This window comes from Tamandua tetradactyla, chromosome 10 (genome assembly GCF_023851605.1).
Source record: "Tamandua tetradactyla isolate mTamTet1 chromosome 10, mTamTet1.pri, whole genome shotgun sequence".
NCBI lineage: Eukaryota > Metazoa > Chordata > Mammalia > Pilosa > Myrmecophagidae > Tamandua > Tamandua tetradactyla.
Genome location: NC_135336.1, coordinates 31,336,091 through 31,362,513, shown reverse-complemented (window position 1 = coordinate 31,362,513; position 26,423 = coordinate 31,336,091). Strand labels below are relative to the sequence as shown.

The following is a 26,423-nucleotide window of genomic DNA, read 5'->3' as shown; positions in this document are numbered from 1 at the left end:
CCAAACAAAGGAAATGAACATAAATCTTACAAAGTTTAATTAGCATTTATTCAGTGGCCAGTACTTATCAAATAGAGGAGCAGCCTGATTCTATAGGTAAATTATAAAACAGTCAGAAATGGTATGTACTGGCAGTTTAGAGCATTAACTTTACTATCAAAGTTAGATTGAACAAGAGTTCAATCCCAGTTCTGCCACTTACTAGATCTGCTACCTAGCATAAGTCACTTAAACATAGTAACTAGGTTACAAAATAACTCATAGCAAAAGCATGGGGGTTAAAAGAGATCCTATTAAAGGCAAAGTTTCTTAACAGTTCAAAAATTATGATTATAATTACAACTTAGATCTCGTTTGACCTTTCAGAGACTTGAATTTTACCTCCAGTTAAAAACCATATTTCTCAAAGGAATATAAGAAAATATTTTCAATTTATTTTATATAGTGTAAGCAATAATTATCATAGCCATTTTGTGGTCCTCAAAGTTAGACGTTGTCATTTAACATAATGGGAACCTGGTAAAAACTTTTTGAGTGATGGAAAAAATAATATGACGTAGTAGAAAGAGCATAGGTTCTGAATCCTGGTTTTGATGCTTAAGAGCTGTGTGAACTTGGCAATTCACTCTCTGAGTCTCAGGTTTTTTTTCCGTAACAAGGGCAGAAAATCAGGATATGCAAGAGAGCTGTTGTAAAGATTAAATGAAGCAATTTATATGAAAGGTGCTCAGTAATATCTCCTTTCCATAATTTGGGGGTTATACAGCTGGAGGGTAATGTTTACTTTTCAAACTTAAATTTTTCATAAATCGACTTTGACCCTTGAGTAAACTGAAATTATGTTTCATTAAGAAATAAAGTAAGAGATAAGGATGAACTCAGGTGCAGCAGAAAATAAATTTAGGACTGCACCCTAAAAACAACAGTAGTGATTCTCAAACCTTGTAATACATCACATTCTATGAAGGAGGTTTTGTAAAATATAAATGTTCAAATACCAATCTAGAGATTCTGGAAAAAAGAACACAGAAATCTGTGTCTTTAAAAAAGCACCCAAGACATTATGACGCACAATAGTCTACTAAATTAAGCAGTATTTTTTATTTCTAAAGTGAGTGGACCAGGCAGATGCCTAAATTCCATCTTGGACCTATCAAATATGGGGCTCAGAAATTTGAATTTTAACAAACACCATAGATAACTCCTATGTACACTACAGTTTAAGAACCAGTGGACTAAAGCTACAGTAAGATGGAAAAGGGAGATGCTTCTAGGCTCTGTGGCCCCATAGCAGGTTTAAACAACCCACAAGAACTTGCAGACACATCTTTCTCAAAGTTCCAGAAAACAGAAAAAGGACTGCAGAACTGTGAAACTGCCAAATCAAGAAAAAGGCTACTTAAGAGTGGCAGGATCTCTTGGCCCCCTGGCTTGGTCCCTCCCCTACTGGCTCCATGCAGAGCTGGCCCAGATCGCAGTATGGATTCCTGGTCTCGATTCCTGAGGGAGAGAGTAACCCTAGTGTATATACCAGGAGTATGTTTTCCTGGCCCAATCTGTCTGGTGATGGTCTAAGGGACTCACTGCCCTAGAACTTGCCCTGCATGTATAAGGCAGCTCATGGAACTCTCCTACCGAAAGCTGTGGCAGAGAAGTCAAGTCATGTGGCCTGGTGCCAGAGATTGCTGGCTATCAGGCATACAGTGCAGGGCCTAGGACTGTGAGGAAACTTTCCTAGTGAAGAGGGACATTCAGAACCATGTAAATGGGTGAATTCCTAGGGCCACTGTGTACATTCCCAAGATAAGACCCTTGTACAGAAAGGATAAGGGAGGCCCTTAAATTTTGGTATGGAGTTATTCTCTAAACTGAGTGAATGGATAAACCCTGAGGAAGAACACTCACACAGGTCAGTCTGCAAATATTGGGAAAGGTGTTTTCTTTTTTCCTTCTTTATTTTTGTTAGCTCCTGGCAATCAAGGAAACCTCTGTCATAGTAATAGCTGTAGACAAGCTTAAAAACAGATGCTTCAGAATCTAAATTCCAATGATAACATATTAAAATAGCAAAATGTTCAGATTTCAACAAAGAGTCATATACAGAGAAACAGGAGGCAATGACCCAGACAAAAGAGAAGTTTAAAGCATTAGAAACCATGAATGAGGAGGACTATTCAAAAATTGGTCCTAAATATGCTCAAAGAGCAAAAGGAAAACATAGACAAATAAAGGAAATCAGGAAAACAATAGCTAAACACAAAGAGAATATCAATTAAAAGATTGAAAATATGAAAAGGAACCAAACTGGCCATGGTAATAGATATAAAAAAATTCCCTAGAGGGGTTCAACAGAAGATAGGAGCTAGAAGATGAATCAGAGAACTTGAAGATAAGACTATTGAAATAATTCAGTCTAAAGTGTAGAAAGAGGAAAGGATGAAGTAAAGTGAACAGAATTTGAGAAACCTGTGGAACACCATCAAGTGTACCAATATTTGCATTGTGAGAAACCAAGAAGGAGAAAAAGAAGGGGAAGAGAGAATTTTCAAAGGAACAATGGTTGAAAACTTCTTAAATTTAATGAAAGACATGAATGTATAAATCCAAGATGCTCAATGAACGCCAAGCAGTATAAACCCAAGTAGACCCAAACCATGGTATATTTATTATAACCAAACCATCGAATGACAAAGATAAAGAGAGAATTCTGAAAGTCGCCAAGAGAGAAGAAACGTGTCACGCACGAGGGAGTCTCAATAAGAGATTGTGTCAATTTTTCATAAGAAAGCACAGAGGCAGGAAGACAGTGGGATGACTTATATAAAGTGCTGAAAGCAAATTTGCTAACAAAGTATTCTGCATCTGGCAAAACTATCTTTCAAAGTGATGAGATACAACCTCGAGATAGGTCCCTGATCCAGATAAGTCCTGAAACCTAGCCCAGTCTCTCCAGAACATTAGATAGTTACATCTCCTGACCCCATATTAGTGACAGACCCTTCCAATATGAAAAACTTAGAATCACCATAGCCCAAGCACCCCTAAAGAGCGGGATGGAAAGATCAAGGGTGATGGTGGAGTTATACAGAGAAGACAGGCTTCAACAGATGAATATGAATACTGAATCATTAAGTTGATAACTCTTTTAGTCTCCAGTATTTTAGAGCAGCTAGAAGTAAAAATCTAAAATTGTGAAATTGTAACCCATGTCAAACTCTGAAATATGTTCTAAAACTAATTGTGGTGTTGTGTTTTGAAATTTATATCTTTTTTGCATATATATTATTTTTCACAAAAAAAGAAGGAAAAAAAAGTCTATTGTGATGATAAAAATATTTAAGCCCTCTAGCCTCCTATATTCTGGAGCAGCTACAAGGAAAAATCTAAGAGGATCTTATGGTAGCCCATGACAAACGCTGGGATCTGTCCTGTTACTACTTGTTGAAGAGTGCTTTGAAAACTATTGCTTTTTTATTTCTTTGCTTTGTATAATGTTATACTATACAACAAAAAAGTTAAAAATCAAAAAAAAAAAAATGAGGGCGAGAGTAATACATTCCCAGATGAACAAACACTGAGGGAATTCATTACCACTATACTGGGCCTACAAAAGATGCTAAAAAGAGTACTCCAGGTTGAAAGGGAAGGACAATGGATAGTAAATTGAAGCCACATGAAGAAATAAAGATCTTTAGTGAGGGTAATGACAGGGGTAAATATAAATTCAGTACTATTGTATTTTTGATTTGTAATTCTACTTTTTGCTTCCTATAGTATCAAAATGGCAAATGCATAAAATATAATGATAAATCAGTGGTTTGGGACTCATAATGTAAAAACATATAATTTGTGATAAAAACTACATAAAGGTAGGGGTGGACAGAGGGGTATAGGAACATAGTCTGTGTATCATATTGAAGTTAAGTTAGTATCAAAGCAACAGAGATTGTTACGGATTTAGGATGTTAAATTCAAGACCCATGATAACTACAAAGAAAAAAATCAGAGAATATGCAAGCTCATAGAGACATAAATTAGAGCTAAGGTGCCAGGGTTGGGGGTTAGGAGGAATGGGGAATTAATGCAGGATGGGTGTAGGGTTTTTGTTTGGGAAGATGGGAAGGATACCGCAATATCGTAAACATGATGAACCCACTGAATAGTATGCTTGACAGTGGTTGAGATAGGAAAGTTTATGGAGTATATGTGTTTTCTGAATTTTTTAAAACAGGAAAGAGCACCTAAAAAAATCAATGACAATTAAATGTGATACACAATTCTGGGTGGGATCTAGTAAGGGAAGAGAAAAAAGCTCTAGGAGGCATTATTGGAATATATGAAAAAATGCACTACTGCCTTTAAGATTTATATCAATGTTAAATCTTGAACCTAATAACTGAGTTTAAGGTGGTTACATAAATGAATGTCCTTGCTCTTAGGAAATATATATGACAGTATTAAGTGTTCAAAAAAGAGCATGATTTGTACAAGCTACACTCAAATGTTTAGAAAATTGACAGTTGGAAAGAAGGAAGGAGGGAGGGAAGGAGGGCTGGCAAAACATTTAAATTGGTAGACCTGTGTATCTAGGGGTAGGGGTATGTTGGGGTTCTCTGAACATAGTGTATATTATATTGGTAACTGTCCTGTAAGCCTGAAAATATTTCAAAATAAAATTTAGAAAAAGAGAACCTGGACTAGAATAGGTATTGAAATTTTTTAAAATTATATTTAGTTATTTTTTTTTTTTTTTTTTTTTAAAGGAAAGACAGAGAGAAGGAAGGAAGGAAGAAAGGGAAACATTTTTAAACATTTTCTTGTTTTTATTGTATTCTGTTTCTCCGTTTTTGTTACATGGGCTGGGGCCGGGAATCGAACCGAGGTCCTCCGGCATAGCAGGCAAGCACTTTGCCCGCTGAGCCACCGCGGCCCGCCATATTTAGTTATTTTTTAACATTTTTATTTTTATTTTAATAAATAATTCACTGAATCTATTTTAATAAAAGTGTTCATATAGCAAGTTGAGTTAATATTTCAAGTTGTCTCCAGAGTGCCCACCACTGAAAAGCACTCCCCATTTGGGAAATGCTGTGAATGTCAGGTTTTTTTTAATCTGTTGGTGTGTTTTGCTTTGACTTAGTCTTTTATTATCCATTTCTTCTTTAATCAGGATTGTAATAATGGTAAATATTATTTGCATAGTGCAATACTATTTATAATGAAATTTCATATATATTAACTAATTTAATCCTCACAATAACCTTGTGAAATAGATAGGATAGGTAACATTAATTTTTACCTTTCTGTAACTAAGAAAATGAGCTTAAAAAGTTTAAGCCACTTGCTCAGAGTCATACAATTTGCTGGTGTTTATGGTGATATGTGACTGAAACCCCAGAATTAAATTTTATGCAAAAAAGTCTGAAATTTAAAAACTTAGCACTCATTTTTAAGTTTTATGAATATTATAAATCTCAAAACTACAATATATAGTCATGAATGGGCAAGGCATTGTTTTTATAAACAAAAAGAAAAAAGTTATCTTTAATGTGCTAGAAAGTAAATTTATAAAGGGAAATTTGAAAAGCAGGTAGCCTCAGAATGTGTTTTTCCAAAGGAAAAGGGCTCTAAAATTATTTAAAACTCAAAAAAATATATAAAACAAGTAAGAATGTTACAAACCGGCCATACATAATCATTCATTCATTCATTCACACTTGGAACATTTGAGCGCCACTATACTGAATGCCATGGAAAGTTCTGGAGGCAGGAAGATGAATAAGACACAGACACTATCCTCAGGGAGCTCATGATTTCATTGGAAGATATGCTACAAACAAAGGCAAAACGATGTGAGAAGTGATATTATCAAGTACACATATAAAAATTGTTGCGAGATTGTGAAGGAGTACGTCATTGTCTGAAATGACTGAGCACAGTAAGAATTAGGTTAACATCTCTGACAATCCCTGCCTCCTCCACCCCCAATTCAAAATTAAACATATCCATGTTGTCTGTACTTTTACAAATATTTTAGTATACACCGGTAAAGAGAGAAGGGGTAAAATGCATACATTTTAACCTCTCCTCAGGTGATAAGAATTGCCAAACACAGTAAAGCATTTACAGAATTTTTATACAGCTATTGAAAAATCAAAGCTTTAAACAATTTGCCAAATTTTTGCAAACGTCTTATTCTTTCCTTTTCAGTGTCTTATGCATCAGTTACTTTCATAGCAACAGGGACACAAGGTGGCACTGTCGTGCTGACATTCATTTCGGGGCCCTTTCTAAATGGATAAATTTGAAAAAGGCAAAAGGCCCTATTGTGACAATTAAAACCAGGAATTGTAACACCAGCCTTCTCCTATGTCTACCAGAATTAACAGTGGCCTAAGGAGGAGCGAATCATTTTGCATTTCATGAATATCGCATAATGCCTGTACAGAAGAGAACACAGTCTCTGATGGCTTCTCTGAATTATCATGTGTGTGTTCATAGAAATATCCAAAGGCATATAGTGCAGCCTTTGCAGTAGAAAGTCAGAAGTGAGCTATTTACCATGGGCTAGGCCGTGGACATGGACCGCCTCTCCATCTAGTGGCCAGTGGAGAGGAATGGATCTGTAGGAACCATATTGTGGCTTCCCTGGGTTAAAAGCAGCCCTTCTGTCCAACCACCCTAACACAAGTGAGTCTCTCTGCCAGATATTCAACAAAATTTGGTTTCCTGCAGTCATTGAATCATTAAGGAGAACTGAGGCCCAATAATATATTGTGACATCTAATTAGGCTGAAAACATCAACAAAAAACTTTAAGTACTTTGGTTCTGTTAGAACACTTAAACTCTTTTAGTCTTCAATCACTACCAACCTTAAGTTCTCTCCATACATTTGTGACCACTTATTAATAGGTAGAAAACACAGGCAGAAATTATCTACATATATAACCATTTAAAATAAGAGCATATATTCTTTTAAGGTAAAAGAAAATCCAAAAAGGAGATTGTCCCTCATTTCGTAGATGAGGAAACTGAAGAATAAAGAGATTATAATTTATTCAAAGTCAAACAAATATGACTAGAAACCAAGTCTCCAAATTTAACTGCTTTATATCCTTTTTGAAACAAGGTGGGGTGTTTGTTAATTAATGGTTCCTGATGGGAAGTGCTTTTTTCGGACCACACCACTTTCTCTCAATATACCAGGAAAATGATTAGTTTCTATATTTTTTACATATATTTTCTTGCTAAATTGATATGACTGAAACTATTGTGTTTAAGTCCTAGTGTATCTTCAAATTCATGAATATATTCTGAACAAGTTATAAGAACACAATTTTTTTTTTTTACCTAACCAATTATTCACATTCATTCGGCATTCAGAAAGCAAAGCAGCAAGTTGGCTGAGAATACGCTGGTCAAAACTTTTGTACAAAAATAGTTTCAGAAAGCCATTATGTAAAAAGAAACCTGAGAACAGTCAGAGTGATGAGAAGTTTAAAGTTAGTTTTTGCTTTGTTTTATATAAAATGTATTTGAGTTTATTCTGTTCTTGAGAGAGGGAAAAACACAAAGTAACATTCCATCTTTTCGGCTTTAATTGAGCTTGTGAGCGCCATATGAGGGCATACTTTGGGAATACCTTGTTGGAAAGGTTTCTTATGCAAACAAATGGAATCTACCCACCAACCATGAAAATTTGCTTATAACTCCAAGCTCAAAGCTTAAAAAGGAAAATTATAAAGGAAATCTGGCAGTGGATGTATTAGAAATGTGAGGTGTTTTGACTTTCTCTTCTATGGTCTTCTTTCGATGGTACCCTTGAAATGTGTCTTAGGTAGAGAAGGTATTTTAATAGATCTGTTTTAGACAGACATAGAGAGACTCAGACGCTCTTTAGAGATAAGTCAGGTGTCTTTTATTGAAGGTTAGGGAGAAAGCATTTTTCTTTTATTCTAATTCTAAATTTAGAAACTTCAAAAGCACTCACCTCTCCCAAACTCAGTTTTACTTATATTCTTATCTCCACTTGCTTCTTAATCATCTCTACTCTTCTTCCCTCTAGAAATGAGGTATGGGATAAAGACTGCTGATTTGAGAAACTATAAAAAGTAAGAACTATCACAATTCTTTTGCCCTATCTAAAATAACAGGTGCAAATGACCAAGAAGATATAGACACTACTAAAGTACGTTCAGACCCAAAATATAATTACTGAGGCCATAAAAATTTTAGTGTCCAGTATTAAGAAAAAAGAAGACAATATAAAGCCATTCTTGTGACTATATTTGCCTAGTTCCTATTTAAACAATAAATGCTTAAAATGATAGCCATGTAGTTTATACATGCATACATATATCTACTAGAAAAATTACATAGTAGAACATTCATAGTTTCCTCTAGCAATAGTTTTTCTCGTAAGTTTTAATATGGTACCTAAACAAACTGACAGCAATCCTTTAATTTTCTGCCAGTTACATTTCATTTACTGGAAAAATGCTCACTCTATAAAAGGAATTTCCCAACAACAACAACAAAAACACAATTTGATTACAACAGTAATTCAGAGCACATTTTTGACAGGAAAGGTAAAAACTGCAAATATTCAGGCTTATTTAGTAAAAACCAAAGCTTTCTAAACCTTAGGAAGAAATAAAATAAATAATTAAAACGTTTTTTTTTTAAGTTTAGATTAAGAAATTTCTGAAAAAAAAATAATACTATTATGTGTAAAATTATTATTGACATTCCTAAACTTCAAATTTTAATTTATGGGCATCTTTTTTTTTGTATGCTGTATGGCGGGGGTCACATTTCATTCTTTTTTCCATGTGAGTATCCCATTATTGCAGCATCATTTGTTGAATTTTTTTGTTTGTTTGTTTACTTGTTTATTTGTTTTGGGAAGTGCACAAGCTGGGAATCAAAACTTCAGTCTCCCTCACAGCAGGCAAGAATTCTATCCCTGAACTACCCTTGTACCCCATGGGGAACTTTTTAATTCACCAACATCCCAAACCACCATTATTAAATAGTTTTTTATTTATTGAATGCAAATCCTTATATTAGTAACTTAATATGGAAACTTCTCAAATAAATTCTTAACATTTTAAATACATAATGCATAATATGAATGTTAAAGATCTTGAGACAGAAGTATTCTGTGCCGATACTACTTCTAATACCAAGATGGTAAATACATTCTGCTGTAATTACTACCCTTTCCACCAGTTTCAAAGAGAAGGCTGAATATTCAAAAATTAATAATAATATCCTCAGTTTCCACCTGTAACCTAAATGAGTCATTGAACTCAGCACCCTTGGGCCTTCATCTCAGTCAGTACCTAACTTCCTTAAGTAGAAGCAAGCAGTTAGGGTTTCATTGGTTAATTGAACAACACTCCGGGCTGGAGTTTCAGTTGAGTGTCCTCAAGCTGATTACTTTCAAGTGAACTGTAGAATCACCAAAAGGCCTGGTTCTGGAGTAGAAGACAGGTTATGAAGCCAAGCCCAAGCACAATTTTTCCACAGTTTAGTGTAGAAACGGCACGTTACTTATTCATTATTACAGCTGAACAGCTACAGTGGCAAAAAAGCCCTTTTTCTTATAGGTCCTTGAATGCTGTTTCCAACATCTGTTGGACTGGTTACTCTATACATGATATTAATAATAGATAGCATTATTTCTTCCCACAGCCTCAGAAACTCTATGCTGAAATTAGAAGTAAGAGAGCTGAAGGATATTTTTCCTGTGTTAAACATAATTGGCATCAATGTTACTTGGTGATTAAATGTATACCTGTAAACAGGAAAATATGAATTTAGACATTCTCTAGAATTTCTAGGATATGCATATTGCCCTTGAATTTTTGGTAAAGAACAAAAAGAATCTTTTTGCTTAGTTGCTTTATTCAACATTGGCTTATAGTCCTTGGGGATTCTGCAAAATGCCAGAAATTAGTTAAACAAATGAAACACATTAAACATAGGTTTCCAAGAAAATTACAAATTTACATTTTACAAAATACATAGGAATCCTACACATGATTTGAAGGTTTGGGGCAAAGTATCAAATGACCAACGCTGACTATAGCAGCACTGTCAACAATACTTAGTGACTGTTTAAGGAAATCAATAGGGCTTTATAGAATATGAAAAATCATTTAAAACGGCTTGATATTTAATTTAATAACTCTTGCATGTACCACTTGCTCAACTGCTAGTTTTTATTGTTTTTGATGTAGGGTGAACCATTCCTATGTAAGCAATGCCTAATTTCTATAGTTTACTTGAAATAGTTTACAAAGTCACACAAGCTAAAAGAAAATACTCAGACTTTCTTTTCAGGGCTATATGACTTTTCATGTTAACTAGTTAAGGAACTTAGGGTGGGCATACTGTTTTAATTCTTCTGTAGAAGTACAGTAAAGTATATTTTTGAGCATAGTTTGTTAAAATATATTTCAAAAGTGGCTTCCAGGACAAGTCAGCTCTGAGGTCCATTATCAACATTTAGACCTAAAGGGGCCACCATTGGGACTGAAGAAGGCTAGAGCTAGCAGCATTCAAAGAATGTTAACATCAGCCCTTACTTTCCCAGAAAGGATCGCTAACTAACCATATCAGCCAGATGCTGCTTCCTCACACCTTGCCAAACTTTGGGGCAATACATTTTCTCAGGGCCTGAACTTGGCTTCCCATATGCGGCATGACCAGTTGCTACTCAGGCTTGGGCAAGTTTATGAACACTCCACTGATAATTTCTGTATTTATAGAAAGCCAGAACATGTGTAAATAATCACACAATTGGATATTTATGAAGTGCCAGATTTTATGAATACCAGAATTTGTTAATTAGCACAAGGACTAATCATTAAAATTCAAAAATAGATAAATAAACAGGAATGCCATTTATTTGTTAACGTTTCAGGGGGGAAATATGCAGCTGCTATCCTTTTGATAAATGTAGACTTCTGGAGAAAAACGTGAAGGAGGAAAAGTATCCGCAAATTTTGAAACTCTAATGAGTAAAATCCAGGAAATCACTATAAGGCCTTTATATAAAAAAAATAATACTTCCTTAACTTAAAAAAAATAAGTCCCTGTAAGTTAAAATAATTCCCTTCTTTTTTTTTTTTTTTTTTTAAAGAAGTCTCAACTGGCATGTGCTTAGCATTTGAATTATACTGTCTGCCATCCCACTGTTTTGGTCCTTTTCTAAGAACCAAAGCTGATTTTCATCGGATAGGAGTTAAAAAGCATATACGCGTCACTCAGTACCAAACTGTTTTAGCTACAGGGCATGACAAAGCATGAAATAACTGCTTTAGAGCATTTCCTTATGTGGGTGTGTTAGATAACTGTCTTCTCCAATATTAAAAAGAAACACACTGTGACTTGACCAAAACTTCGGGGATCTAAACAGGCAGATTTCATGTGCTGATAGGCAGAACCCACTAGTACCAGCAACATCGGTTAACGGATTTTTCTGGCACTTTATAGCCCTCCTGTGATGCAAGCCTTTCAGCTTTCCAAAACCCTATACAGCAGAGTACACTGGTTTTAAGTTTACTTATGCACATTTGACAATGTCCTGCTCTATTTAGACTGTGACAGTCACTCCCACAAAAAGCCAAAATTATTTTTTCTACTAAAAATATTTTAGATCTTGAAGGTTAAAAGTGATTAAGTAAAAGAAAACATGTATACAACCTAAAAATTAAACCAACTGTTATAATGATTAAAATATTCCTTGCTTTTACTTTTTCTAGAAGGTTAAAGGAAATTTTCATCTTCTCTTGTAAGACTCTCAAATTTTTGTTTGCCTACTATTAACATAAATATACATGACCTGAAACGTTTAAAATGGCATATCTGCAAAGAATCTGATTTATTTATCCATATATGTATGAGAATATAGAGATACATAAATGTATATGCACACAGATATCTTCACACATCCATGTGTACAGAAAAAGAGAATGGTTAATCAAGAGATATAGGAAAGATTTCTTTTGAAACAAAAGTAGCATTTTAGATAGACTTCACATTGCTAACATAGGAAATGACAGGTGCATGAGCTATTGGTTTTGACATATAACTTTTGAAATAAATTTTGGGTCAAGGTTTGAACTAAAGGGGACATTACTTTTGAAACACCATTTACTGTGTCCCATAGTATCATACACTTTCAGTAGACTCCCCCCACTAAACCTTGGGAAAAATAATCTCAGACAGGACCTGATTTAGTGTGCTTAGTATTTGTACTAACTCTCGATCAAAGCTGGTCTTGCCAACTGAAAAGACAGTTAAGGCAAGATAAGCAAACTAAAATTCTCAGAATATATTTTTTAAAAAAGAAAAGGGAAAAAAGACTTTTAGCAACAGAAGTTCATCCCCCTTCCAAAATAATGGATTTTTAACAAACATTTTACTAGGTTTGAATCTTGACAATGTGTTGGGGAATCTACTGCAGTGTCCCAGGTGGGTTAAGAATATTACTTTATGGACTTCTTTGTGCTGTCAGAGAGGCCTAATGGAATTTTTTAATAAGAAAAAATGCCTGCCACTTCTACTAAATAAATAATTTATTACAAAAGAGGTGATTGTTATTATTAAAGATCTCTACAGATCAGCATCCATTTTCTATCATTGTTTATGTATATGCAAAAATCATTTATGCAACTTACTATCCAACTTAATTTTTGACAAATGAATAGCAGTTTTACCTTCTGACAAATCCAAATAAAACTCCATTGAAGAATCCATTTCAAATGAAACTATTTAACTCTGAATTACGAAGAACACTGGTCTAGGAAAACTCTTCAACAATCTCAGTTAGTTGTGAAAAGCATCTTTTCCCACCACAAAAAAAAAAAAAAAGAAAGGAAAAAGAAAGTACCTCAAAACTATGTTTGAAATAGCAAATACATTATTTATAGTCCACAAAATGTTAAATGAATACTTACGTTTGTTGCACAAGATGGCCTGACACACTTCATAGCTTCTACTTTGTAAAAAGATGGCCAATCCCCCACTCCTCCCACCCCAAGCATAAATAAACAGTAACATACTAAAAGGAAACTGTCCCAGGATAAAAACTGCTTGTTAAGAAAGTTTGCATTCTTACTAACCACAGTGATAGCCCTATAAATGTAAAATCCATCTGCAAAATAAAAGTTAGAAAGCAAAGTACCTTATTCCTTTCAAAATACAGCCCCCAAATGAAATCTAGAAAAGTGTGTGATGATAAAAATAATAACTTAATTCTTACCAATCTTCAGCTCTTACCTCTTCCCTTATATCCAATGCCATCAAATAAATATGCAGGCAAAAAGTATTCAACCTGCTTCAAGGATTTAAACTGTAAATATGGACTTTAAACTCAATGTAAAACAAAGAACAGGAGTCTCACTTTATTAATGCCCACACTGGCACTGCAGCTAAAACTCATTGGCAAATACTAACAAAACCCAGTTAGCAATATTTAAGAACGTGATATGCAGACAGACATAGAATTGCATAAAAAGACAAGAAAAGCAAAGAGAGTAATAAACATACGGAGAGGTCTGTTTTAAAAGAGTGAAAAATACTGATTTATTTTGTACTCTAGTGAGAAAAATAAATAGGTTTGTTTGTAATTATTTTTAAAGTAATTACACTGAAGCACAAGGGCACACCCTTAAATAAGTAGGAAGAAAATTAGTAGAAGGTGGGCCTCCTATAGATGTTCCAAATTTTAAGCTAGCAATAGCTCTGTCAAACTTAGATCTGGAAATTAAAATTCAAGAGAGAAAGAATAAAAGCACTGGGGGTAAAGGAGATGATAGGTAGAGGGGGGACTGAAGAAGCAAGATTTGTTTCTTATGAAAGTTGTCTGCCCTACCTTCTTCCCCAGCGCTGAGTTTCTCTTCTTATAATCGGTGTCTCCCTGGAAGTACAGTGTGAGTGGTAATGACTGCCTGCCTCCCTAATGAGTCCATTTTCCTGCTCTTGATGTTGTGTATATACACACACTGCAACCTACCTTACAAACCACAGAGACGGGAAGAGAGAGAGAGCAAAAGAGAGGGAGGGAGAGGGGGGCAAAGAGGGAGAGAGAGACAGAGACAGAGCAAGCGAGTGAGAGAGAAGAGAGAGAGAGAGAAAGAAAAACAGAAAGAAACACAGAGAGGAAAGCACAGACAAAGCCCTCCTACCAGATAGCAGACAACCCTCCTTCCCCTATCCAGCAAAATAAAACTCGTCTAATGCAGCAACAGGTTCAGTATTGCCAGACTAACAGAGTAAAAAAGGTATATTCTCTATATCATTACTGCTTGCAAATAAACAGTTTAAGAGCAGCTGGCTCCACCTTCTTTATTTATGCTCCATTATGAGGAATGTATTGTTTCAGTTCTGGCACACAGTACATGTAATTATCATAAATACATTTTTTTTGCATATTAGCAGGAAATAGTGAAATGCAGAGCTTATTTGTTCAATCTTTTAAATTATTTTTTTTAATATTAGAAGAGTGTCAACAAATCTGCTCTGACAAAAGCCTAATAATGATTTTAAAGTCAGAGCAGTCTTAAAGGAGGCTCTGTAAGAACAGACTCCATACAATAGGAAAACTGATCTCAGACAAAACTGCTAATTCTAAAATAGAAATCAGTGCTCAGGAAATAAATCAAGACTATACACAAAATTGCAGACAAAAATAGAATTAAGTTTAATTAAGTCACTAATAGACTAGCACTCTATAAAAAAGAGAGGTGGGCTTTTTATTTGAAGCATCTATCTGTATAAACATCACAATGCAATGTCCTCTGTGTGAACAGGTGCAATGCATAGAGTACATAGTGTTACAGCAACAGAAATAAATCCCATAAGGAGCTACCATCGCAAGCAGGACAAGGTTTCATAGAATATGGGTCTGAAACTACAGCAGGTACCCTTTGTTCTTTCATTAGAAGGGGGAAATAAAAATAATCAATACTTCTTAATAAATCTTCATTGAAAGGAAAAATAAAACTGTTTTTCTTTGTCTAATACTTCTAACCAATCTTTTTCACATGCTAGAACCAAAATAATGCTATTACATTCCTCCCCCCATCGCACACTCACCACCCCCACTCTCAGGTGCCTTTTCTCCCATGAGTAATATATTGCAGCTATGGAATTACAACCACCAGAAAACAGACCTAGTTTCGAGCCGTTCTCCTCAAACTCCAGTTTTTGAAAACGAACTCTGCTAGATGAGTCAGACCTCCTTCTAGCACTGTCAACCTAGAATCTACCTTTCTTAATTTATTTCTATACAATTTGGTTGTGTATCATTTGGATGGAAACTTGGAATATAAAAAGTTAAATTTTCTAAAGAAAATCTACATTAAGAAAAAATTATGCGTGCATTTGACCCATCCAGACCCTCATTTGGGCACTAATAATCCTAAATATATTAATTGCAAAACTGTCCTTTTTATATGGTTAATGTTTTACATGTTTCAAAAATTAAAAGTGTCCCTTAGCATAAACAGAGCAGGTTTACTATATAAGCTTCAATTCCTTTTATAGTTTTTCAATTAATAAAATGAATAACTTAATTACATCAGTGAATAACTTATGATCAACTATATCTTCACCTAATCCACAAAAATCTCTTTAAGATTATCAGTTAAATCTTGGGTTTTCTTCAGAACACAGATCAATATTGTTTTAGCCATGCTAATAACCTATAGCACAGAAATTAAAAGGGCAACATATAGCCACATATTATGTAGCTCTCCTGGGGAAATTCTAGCTAGAAATCTAGAGTCCAGACATTCAGGTTTCAGTATAAAGCACCAACTCTAATTCTTGGGCTTTGCCCCAGTGTTGTATCTCTCTGAAGGGTGGTTGTTGAAGAAGGAGCAGACACACACTAAAAGTGAAGTAACAGACCCCATATTCTGGTCACATGTCTTGAGAAAAAACTTACTAAAATACATTGAGGGTGGCTAAGCCTTGGGCATTCACCTTGCCTCTTACTGCTCAGTCTTGCAATTCTGTTTTTCTACTATTTTCCTATTGTTTCTCAGAAGCTTTATTCAAATTTATTAAGAAAAAAGCCAATTAAAACAGCACACAAGCCTCACAATTTGACAGACTGATTCAAATTAGATCACTGTATTTTTTAACTTTTAAAAATAAGGCTATATGCATTTACTTTTGTTTTGTTTCATTTTAATCCAAGGAGAACAAGACGACAGTATCTGATTTCTACCAGCAGGGGTCAAAAAGAATGTAAAGGACCAAGAAGGCTCTTCACCTTTTCTAAAGAACTACTAGCTAGTTGAATTTAAAAGAGAAAAACAAATATTTTGGCTTAGCGAAAAGTGCACAGCAACTCAACACTTTTCTCATATCTGCACACTTTACAGGATTCCAAGCACAATAAGTGTCACACATTCTTAGTACTTTCTGGATCTCAAGATACACTCCTTCTTGATGTGACTAAAAATGCAAAAGACTTGAATTAACCACAGCTCCACATGATTATTTCCTATTGACCGTCATACTCTGGAAATAATAAGTTATTTAAATTCTTTCCTATGTTGATATGCCATGGGACAATCTGGTCCTATAGAAAGATTCTAAAGTGGGACTTAAAAACTGGTTCTGGTCCCAGCATGCCATGAATAGTTTGTATCCCCTCAGAAAGTCATGTAACTGTCTTCAGCTACAATTTCTTCAAATAATTTGAATTATTTTTCTAATAATCTCTAAAAACAATGCCAGATAATACTTGAGTTCTTACAATGTAAGAGTATTTAAAGCACCGCTCTAAATACTTTTCATTTATTAACTCATTAAATTCTAATGACCCTGTGAGGCAGCAATTATTTTTAGTACCGTTTTCCAGGTGACGAAACAGAGAACTTAAGTAACTTGTTTGAGATCACATAGCAAATCACAAAGAAATGGGATTTGAACACAGGCTGCCTCGAGTGAAGTCCAAGTGCTTAAGCCCTGCACCATCTTGACTAGTGATAGCTAAGGCCCATCCGATAGGATTTTATATTATGACAAATCTAACGTGTCCTGATGATTCCTCACCATACCTTGCTAATACAGAATAGTGCAAATTTGCTTTCCTAATTTATACCCAAAGTTCTTTAAGGGCCCAGCAACTCTAAAAGTTTACATCACCTATTCAACATCCTTTCTTTGTTTCCAAAGTCCCTAAATATGTGCTTCCATTTGTTTGTCCTGGAAGATAACCTGTATTCAATAAGGTTATCAATTTATAAATCCTACTTGCATAATATATAGTTCCAACTGATTACTCTCCTGAACACTTTATGCTAAAATATATGTGTTAAAATATATATATATATATATATATATATATAGTTCTTAAAGATTGCTTAGTTCACATATCAAATATATCAAATAATAATGCAAAGAACTGTTTAGTTATTATCTAATAAAATACAGTTGAAAATTTCCTATTTTCTATAGACTGAGAAAGGAATGAAAATATCAAGAACTCAATTATAAATGATTTATAAGAGATATTGTATATCATCATGTGATTTTTTTTTTTTTTTTTTTTTTTTGCACAAGCTGGCTCCAGGAATTGAACCCAGGTCTCCAGCATGGCAGGCGAGAATTCTGCCACCGAGCCACCATTGCCCACCCATCATGTGATTTTATACAGTTCATTTTAACTTTGAATTACTTAAAGATTTCTTCTGAAGACTTTAATACTCTGACTTACTCGGCAAGAAAGAATTTACTCTATACTTATCTTTGTGCCTTAATTTAAAATGTATTGTGTGTACTATGAGCCATATACTAGGGGGTAAAAAGTGAGGATAATAATCTGATGTCGTTCCTGCTTTTGGAGAGGCAACAGGCTGGTGGGAGACAGGCATGTAAACAATATAATTACTGCAAACAAATAATCTTGACCCATATAATGTGATATCCCCTGTAATACAATGCCTTAAACTTTGTGCTCCCTAAAAAAAGCTGAAAATAAAATCCAACAAAACAAATATAAATGCCTAAACTTAAAATGTATGCTTATGAAAAGGAGTGTGTGTGCAAATGCGTATGTGTATGTGTAGGGCAACAGGTGTTGGAGTTGAATTTGATGAATTAAAAAATTTATTCCCTAATAGTGTGGTTTATAGATCTATTAAGAACATTTCATCTGTTTTCCCCAAGGTGCCTAGTAAAGTGTCTTATAAAAGTACCCAATACATGAACTTGTCAAATGATTGTGGAATCACAACAGATATTAAACTAGACCATAAAATTTTATTACTTTTAGAGTTACAATATACCTTGATCAGAGACTGTTTTGTTGGCAAGTGAATATTTCCAAAAGTACATGAAGGGTGAGCTATATTTTTAACTTTGAAAAGGAAATAAAGCCAGTTAGTTTCCTTTACCATTATCTACTCAAAAATACTTTTATTAGTCCTTTTTCAAACATTGATGTTTTTTAATAATATGGGCTGCACAAGAAAAAATGCTGAGATATTTTAAATTTGTTCACAAGGAAATTCACAAAGGATAACTTTATTGCCCAGCTTAAAAAAAAAATTAAATAAATGGGAGACACATGTCAATGTCAATGATAGACAGAATAGGAGTTTTAGAAACACCAGTACAATAGTGAAAAAGCAAAGTCTGGGACTTGGAAATCAAAATGATTATCTAGTACTCTAAACAGACGATTTTGTCATCAAGGTCACCACTAAAAAGTCAATTCCATGTGGCCTAATTTGATTATAATCTTTAATTTTGGTCACCTGTTTTAAAATGGTATCACATCAGTCCCAAGAAAAACCAGGAGAGACTGTAGATAAATCATCCTGTAATACTAGGATGATAGTATGAACCTCACTTGGGAAGAGATGCATATCTAATTTCAATTCTAGTTATTTAGATTAAAATCTATTTATCTAGATATTTAAATTTACAACTAAAACAAAAAAAATGGTTACAGGAGACAAAAACTACCCTTTAATTTTGCTGTAAATCTGAAAATTTTTGTAATAAAAAAGTTATGGCCCATAGCCTGCAGAATTGCAATTCATATCATCTCTAAGAAAATTCAGCCTGCATTTCATTTACCATCACATCTACAACATAAGTGTTCTTATGTAAGTTTGAAGATAGCCTCATAACTTCTTGTGAGAATGGTAACATTTCCTTTGAGGAAAATACCTTGATAAGTAGGGTGGTGGTCAGAGAGTAAGTCCTAAATAATTCTTCATGTGAAGCTGAAGTTGCTGGAAAAGAAATGAATAACAATTTGAAGGCAAGGGAACACAGAAATGAGAGAGGAGGAAAAGAGAAAAGAATGAGAGGAAAGAAAGGCAGTGAGAAATTCCCAAGATGAGGATTTCCAAAATAAATCTGAAAAAGGGTGTCGCTTGATATTAAATTCTAAGAAGTTGGCATTTTTTGCAATGCAAATATTCTCCTTATCTTCAAACCATCAGGGAAACTTGACATTTTCTATGGCCTTGTTTAGTAGTATAATGAGGAACAGGGACGGATAAATGAAGGTACTGTCCTACATTTACCCTTATGCTATAGCTTTTGCAAATATGGCAGCTTCTTAATGAGAGAGAAAATACTCCAGGAGTTCCAAGGATTAACCAGTGACAGTGTAAACAGTAGCATGAATTGTAAATAGTGAAAAGTAAAAAGTATCTTTAACATAGAACTGACTCAAAGGTGGATATAAGTCAAACACCTTTTCCACAAATATACAGGGGAAAAATAGCCATGGGAAGAAGAGGTATGGAGATTAATTTCTAGGTTACAAGATTATTATGGTTATTATTGTCATTGTTACTACCGCTGTAAACTACTAAATAATAGTATATTCATAAATTTAGGGGAAGAAAGTACTTTCTGACACAATCAATAAATGTTGAATCAGTAGATTAAAAAACAAAATGTCATCTGCAAAATCCTCCTGTCTTTAGAAAAACGTATTAGACATAGGCTATATGAACTCTTCCTCTTCCTGCTCCCTGCTGAATCTGCTCCCTGAAAAATCTGAGAATGCTAGCAATTGTCTTTAAAGTTTCAACACTTACATAATAGTTTATTCATAATGTACAGGTTATCTTCACTATATAAGAAAAAAATAAACAGAAAATATAGAGTTCATTTTAGCAAAAATAAGTCACATAAAAATTAAATAGAGGGGCGGGCCACGGTGGCTCAGCAGGCGGAAATGCTTGCCTGCGATGCCAGAGGACCCAGGTTCGATTTCCGGTGCCTGCCCATGTTTAAAAAAAAAAAAAAAATTAAAAACAGGCATCTTAATTGCTATAGATGTTGTTTGTCCAACAGATTGATGAGATCCCCTCTGCATTGCCCAGCAATCCTACCTTCAAAAATTTATATATCCTATCTATGAAAGTTGCTGCTATTAGTAAGTACATTTTCTTAAAATTTATCACTATAATATTCACTAGGAACTGTGCTTAATGCTACATATACTATCTCATTTAATGTTCCCAACAGCATTATAAGAAAGATAATGTTTTCATCTGATAGGAAACTAAGGTAAAGTCATATAGATAGAGCAGAAATCAGGCCTGAATACAAGTCTGCCTAATCTCAAATTCCACGCCTTTAATCATTACATTATAGAGTGCCCATTTTTAAACAATCTCATACTATAACTATGGATGATAAATGAGTGGAAAATTATAACTCCCATCTGATTAACAACAAAAAGTAAAGTAAAATAATATAAAATAAAATAAAATAAACTGGAGTCAGACAAGTTTTGACTAGAGTATGTAGCATTGGGAACACGCATACACGCCTGGTGGGGGGATGCATAAGTAGGAGTGTGCATAAGTTCAACTGCTTTGTAAAATTATATGGCAGTATCTGGTAAGTCAAATATATGAATAAGCTATGACCCAATGTTCCACTCCTAAGTATATAGTCTAGAGAAATGTGTTCACATAGTCATCAGGATTTGTGTACCACAAAAATATTAATAGTCTTTTTCATGATACCTAAAAACTGGAAATAATCCAATTGTCCATCCACAAAAAAAATGGTAAATTAGGATACATTCATAGTGGAATACTATATAGCAGAAAGATGAATAAAAACAACAACTTTCAAAAACTGCATCAATCTTACATGATATATAACTTAAAAAGCCAGTAAAACAGTATCTATGATGTGATTCTTATAGGAAATAAGGCAAAAATAACTACATGTGATAAAATTATAAGGAAAAGCAATGAAGTGATGAGCTTAGTCAGTATTCCAGTTCCCTTTGTGGGAGAATACAGGCATATGACAATATAGGAACAGTTAAAGCTTCTAGGGAGCTGACAAAGTTCTGTTTCTTAATCTGCATGGTGACTACATGGGTATTTTTATAACTTATTCTGTCATATATTTATGCTGCATGCAAAAAGCTTAAAAAAAATAATCAGTATAACTTAAATCCATAGAGGAAACCCAGATTTGTCTGAGTGATTTGGGTACTTTGGACATCTGTGTAGATACTGAATGGCTCTGAACAATTACGAAGAACAAGCAAGACTAATTATTTACCATCAAATTCCTTGCTCCAGCCTCACTATGTGCTAGTTGTGTGCTTAGTCAAATCACTGAAACTCGCCAATTCTCAGGTTTCTGATCTGTGATATATGGTAGTACTACATCTGCCCTTGCACACCTAATAGTGTTGCTATGAGAATCAAATTAGATAAACTGATTAGTAAAAACAGTGGCTAAATGTAGTTCAGATAAAATTCAAATTTTCTTAATTATGCAATTTTTAACTGTTCAAAATTCAAACATTCTAGACAAAGAAATTGTGTTTCAATAATAAATCAATTTTACTTTTCTTCTTTGTTTTATTTTTATCATATTCTATCTTTCTACTATTAAAAGCAAGATGCCATTTGAAAGGCCACAATTTTGACTGGTTAAAAAATGCAGAAAAAGGAGAGCATTATTATATACCAACATTAACCAATTATAAAATACATTCAAGGGAGGAAATATCCAATTCCTGTTTTATACTAAGGACTTATAATAAGGTATAGACTAGATGAGAAATGTTCAGCGGTAAATAAAAAGAAATTACAATACTACTAAAGAACATGTAAAAACACATTTAAACATTTCTGGATGGGTAGACTTTATAAAGATGTCCATTCACTCCAAGTAATTTATAAATTTAATGTCATGGGCTAAGAAAAATCCAAATGGAATTTGTGAGGAATAGAGGAAGGTGCCTGACAAAATTACTACAAAATTTTTCAGAATACTGGTGAGATCAGGAAGAAATTTTTGAAAAATAAGACTGATGACAGGGAATGAATCTAAAAGCATATGTATTCCCATGCTAATTTCAATACATATGTTAGAAAGTAAGAAATGTTTGAGAAGAGGAATATTAAGTGTATGATTTAAGGTACAATTTAAAAGAAACATAATGAAGAAAAACAACCAATAAATAAACTACATTCAAAAGTGATAAAAAAAATACTATGAACCAGTTTGATTAAAGGGTTGGAAACATTATTAACAATCTGTCCAGTAATTTTTAAGCCAGTTATTAATAATGGAGTCATCATGATAGCAGTCTGCTAAGTCCTCTGAGGAAGTAGGCGATAGATTCAAATGGGTAAAAACAGTATTTTTTATCTTTCTTTAAGAACGCTCATTTAACTCCATTAAGTTATAAGGTTATAACCATAACCTTTCAAAAAAGTATAATTCATATGAAAAGTTATTAGAAATGTGTCTCCACAGAATCTCAATTCTCTTTGCTTTAATCTACTAATGACAAATACAGGAAAACCTATTAACCAGAGTACAAACATCAGAATGTATAAAATACCAGATATGGTTTACTAGATTCTTTTGAAATAAAAATTTTGAATTATATTAAGTTAAATTTCATTTTAATAATCATATTGGTATTTCAAAATTATCACTTACTTCGTTTTGACCAGTACGTCAATTTATATCTCAATTAAGAGCATTTATTCTGTAGAAAATAAATTCTACTTTATATGTTGAATATCCATAAATTTGGGCTTATCATTAAATTTAAAAAGATAGCTAACTCCATTTCAAACTGATGGCATTTTACTTCTTAAAATGTGATAATCGGACCTTCTACAACACAAATAATATACCCAAAAATCATTTAAACCTATCTGGATTAAGAAAATAAAAACAAATGTTTCACCAATTGAGGAGAGTTTTATTAGTAGTCTATAAGATAAGAACACTGCTTATAATGAAATCTGCATCAATTATGAAAAGGGCTATGGAAGAAATCATTCTGGAGTTCTTTAAAAATTTAATGGTCTGGGAGTCGAATACATGTCCCTCATGATGTTAGATCTAAAGGTATGCAATCGAAATAAACTTCAATTCATGTAATTTTTGCTTAAAATAATTAAACATTTCCTCTTAACCTCTCTCTACCAATAAATGCATCATGTTCAATGCGTCACTCAATAATTTGCAGTTTGGCAATCGAATCAGATGTTTAAAATGCCTATGTTTAAAATAAAATGGTAGATATTATATATGATTGAAGCAAATTCTGAAGTTGTTCAGGTGATACATTTTCACTATTACTATTATTTCACTATGATTAAGGTAATTTAATAATAGAAATAAGGAACAAATTAGAGCAGTTGTAGGCAGGGATGAGTGATATTAAAAATATTTATGGCTGATAAGACATGGGCACAGATCAAAGTTGTTACCATGACCAATCAGAACAGATACTGACTGTAAGTAACTGATATAGCATTATTAATGTATATCATTAATATATCAACTTTTGCTTTAGGTAAAAATACAAAACCCATTTCCAAAAACAAGTTAATAAAAATTCCAGTAAGTTGTAGTTTTAAAATCATCACTGAGTTAATGACCCCTACACTCTAGAGCAATGGATTCCAAGTCTCCATTTTTTTTAATTGTATATTCCATCAACAACAACAAAAAATTGAGCGCTAAGCAGATCATTTGCTGGTTGAATCTCCACTTCATTTCCACCTTTACATGCTCTCTTCTGTGGCTGAGATCTGAAAATTATATTTCCCAGATTGCTTTGCCAGAATGGGAAGTGATGGCAGAAGATCAAAGGCAAGGAGATTTCTTTTTTCCTTGTGCTTCTGGCACTGGCATCTCAGCAATGATGCTCCCGCAGCCTCTGCAGCACAGACTTCTTGGTATCTGGCTCTCACAACTGCTGACTGCAGCAATGGTACTACAGTTGTAGGAGAGCAACAGCCACCTCAGGTGACTGGAAGCTCTAGCAGCTTTGGCAAGTACATCATCAGCAGAACTGTGGACTCCTGGGCTCCTGCAGTGTCATTAGGAGTGCGGGCGCCTGGCTTCCTGCAAAGCAGTGACAGTGGTGATTCTAACAGCTACAGCAGTAGCAATGCTCCATCTGTCTCAGGAGCACAGTGCTTGTGAGCTCTGGAAAACAATACTTTCCCTTGTTCTCCTCCAACCCTGATTGTAGAGACTTTCTGCAGGTCCCCATTGCTAAATAACTTCACCTTCTTTTCCCTATACCACACCTTCCAACACTTTGATAACCAATCCCCTGGATTAAAGTTCCACTGCTTTGAATCACTTCTGTTTGTCTGACTGGAATCTAAGCCCACACTCAATAGATATATGTTTAATTATGCATAAATTATAGATATATTAATATTATATATATTAGAGAATATATGTCATAATAGACATTTTAAATGAATGAGATAAATAAGAAATACATAATGTTTAAAATTTTAATTTTGTTGTATTTATCAATAATTTAAAAATTTTGCTCTCACCAAAAACAAAACAAAACAAAACTAGTATTTTAGACAGAGTACATGGACTAAATAGATATCACTTTTTAAAATCTTGGCTTGGCTTTAAACTTTGTCAAACAGCCATTTGAAAATCTGGAGTTGCATTGAGGTTATTATGATACTTAACTGTAATGGTTGTCATAGTGAGAAAAAAATGCTTCACAAAATAGATTCAAATGGAAAAGCATCACTGGCTCTGTTTACTAAATCATAGTACTAGATTTTCTATCCAACCACCAATTATGTAAAAGATTTTTTTTTGTATGCTGTATGTCAAGGGTCATATTTCATTCTTTTTCCATGTGAGTATCCCCTTATTGCAGCACCATTTGTTGAATTTTTGTTTGTTTTGGGGTTTTTGTTTGTTTGTTTGCTTGGGAAGTGCAACCCAGGTCTCCTGCATGGTAGGCAAGAATTCTACCACTAACTACCCTTGCACCCCCTAAAAGACTTTGTTTAAATTTGACTAATAAATTTCCATTTTCCCAGATGTCAGTCAGTCATTCTTATAAACCAATAGGTATATGTTGCATTTTTATCTTTTTAACAAGAAAATTTTTAAATTTTAACATTTCTTAAATTTTAAAACCTATTTAAAGATTTTATTTGGATGCTTTCAAGGCAAATTATAAAAATCTGTTCCAAGTTTTATTTAACATGCAGATGCAAGTTTGTTATAGCTTTAAAAGTATACAGAATCTAGAGTTTTACACTTCAATTGATTTTGGCAACAAAACCAACTCATAATGAAAATAATTACAAACATGCAATATAAAATATTCTCTTCATACCACAGGTCTTTCAAAAAGCAATTACCGTCTCACTGATGGTTAAAAGAGTACCATTAGTTTAAAAAGACAGACCAAAATTTTCATTTTTTCCAAAAATGTATGCTTTTTTAGAAAGCATAGGACTGACAGCCATCATGGAAATGGTGAGCAAAATTAGAACCCTTGTCATTTTGTAAAACACACACACACACACACACATAACAACTTCTCAATATTCTGTCATGGGTTAACTACTGACCTCAAGCAGTACAGTGGCACAAAGGATATACATGACCACTCTCCAATTTGTTACAAAACATTGTAAAGATTCTACTAAAATGTTAAGGTTTTTTCAATATTTTATTTTATATTTTCTACTGCATTGTAAAGCTTTTATTTAAAAAACAAAACAAAACCAAATTAACCACATCACTGACATCCTGCAACACTTGTGTGTATTTTTTACTTTAATTTACTTGCTAAAATATTTTCCCTATGAACAATGATGAGGGGATGAATTTCATGAGCAGAAGTAGCTCTGTAACCTTACCCAGAAAATCTTTTTTCTATTCCAGTCAAACCAATTGCTCCAACTGTGAGTACATTTAACACAGTTTTTCTAAAATGCATTGTTTTACTTAAAGAGTATTTTCCCGCTTAGCAGGTATCTTCTCCAGTACATTTTCCCTTTAGTGGCTCATAAAAACATAGTTCTTCATATTACTGAAATTGAACCTAGCAAATACCATTGGCTGAAATGTTATACATATTGCTACTTTCATT

General features: G+C 33.8%; 1 protein-coding gene across 24 annotated transcripts in view; it reads right to left on the bottom strand.

Annotated features, from left to right (window-relative positions):
* ZBTB20 (zinc finger and BTB domain containing 20) overlaps positions 1 to 26,423 on the bottom strand; it is an 893,822-nt gene that overhangs the window by 839,295 nt on the left and 28,104 nt on the right. For 17 of the 24 annotated variants that reach the window (XM_077118273.1, XM_077118271.1, XM_077118270.1 and 14 more), the window contains exon 2: positions 13,887 to 24,400. The exons of 4 other annotated variants lie outside the window; for them this stretch is intronic. The gene's annotated coding sequence lies outside the window, so the exon portion shown is untranslated. 3 more of the 24 variants (XM_077118289.1, XM_077118286.1, XM_077118279.1) reach the window with 3 other exon arrangements.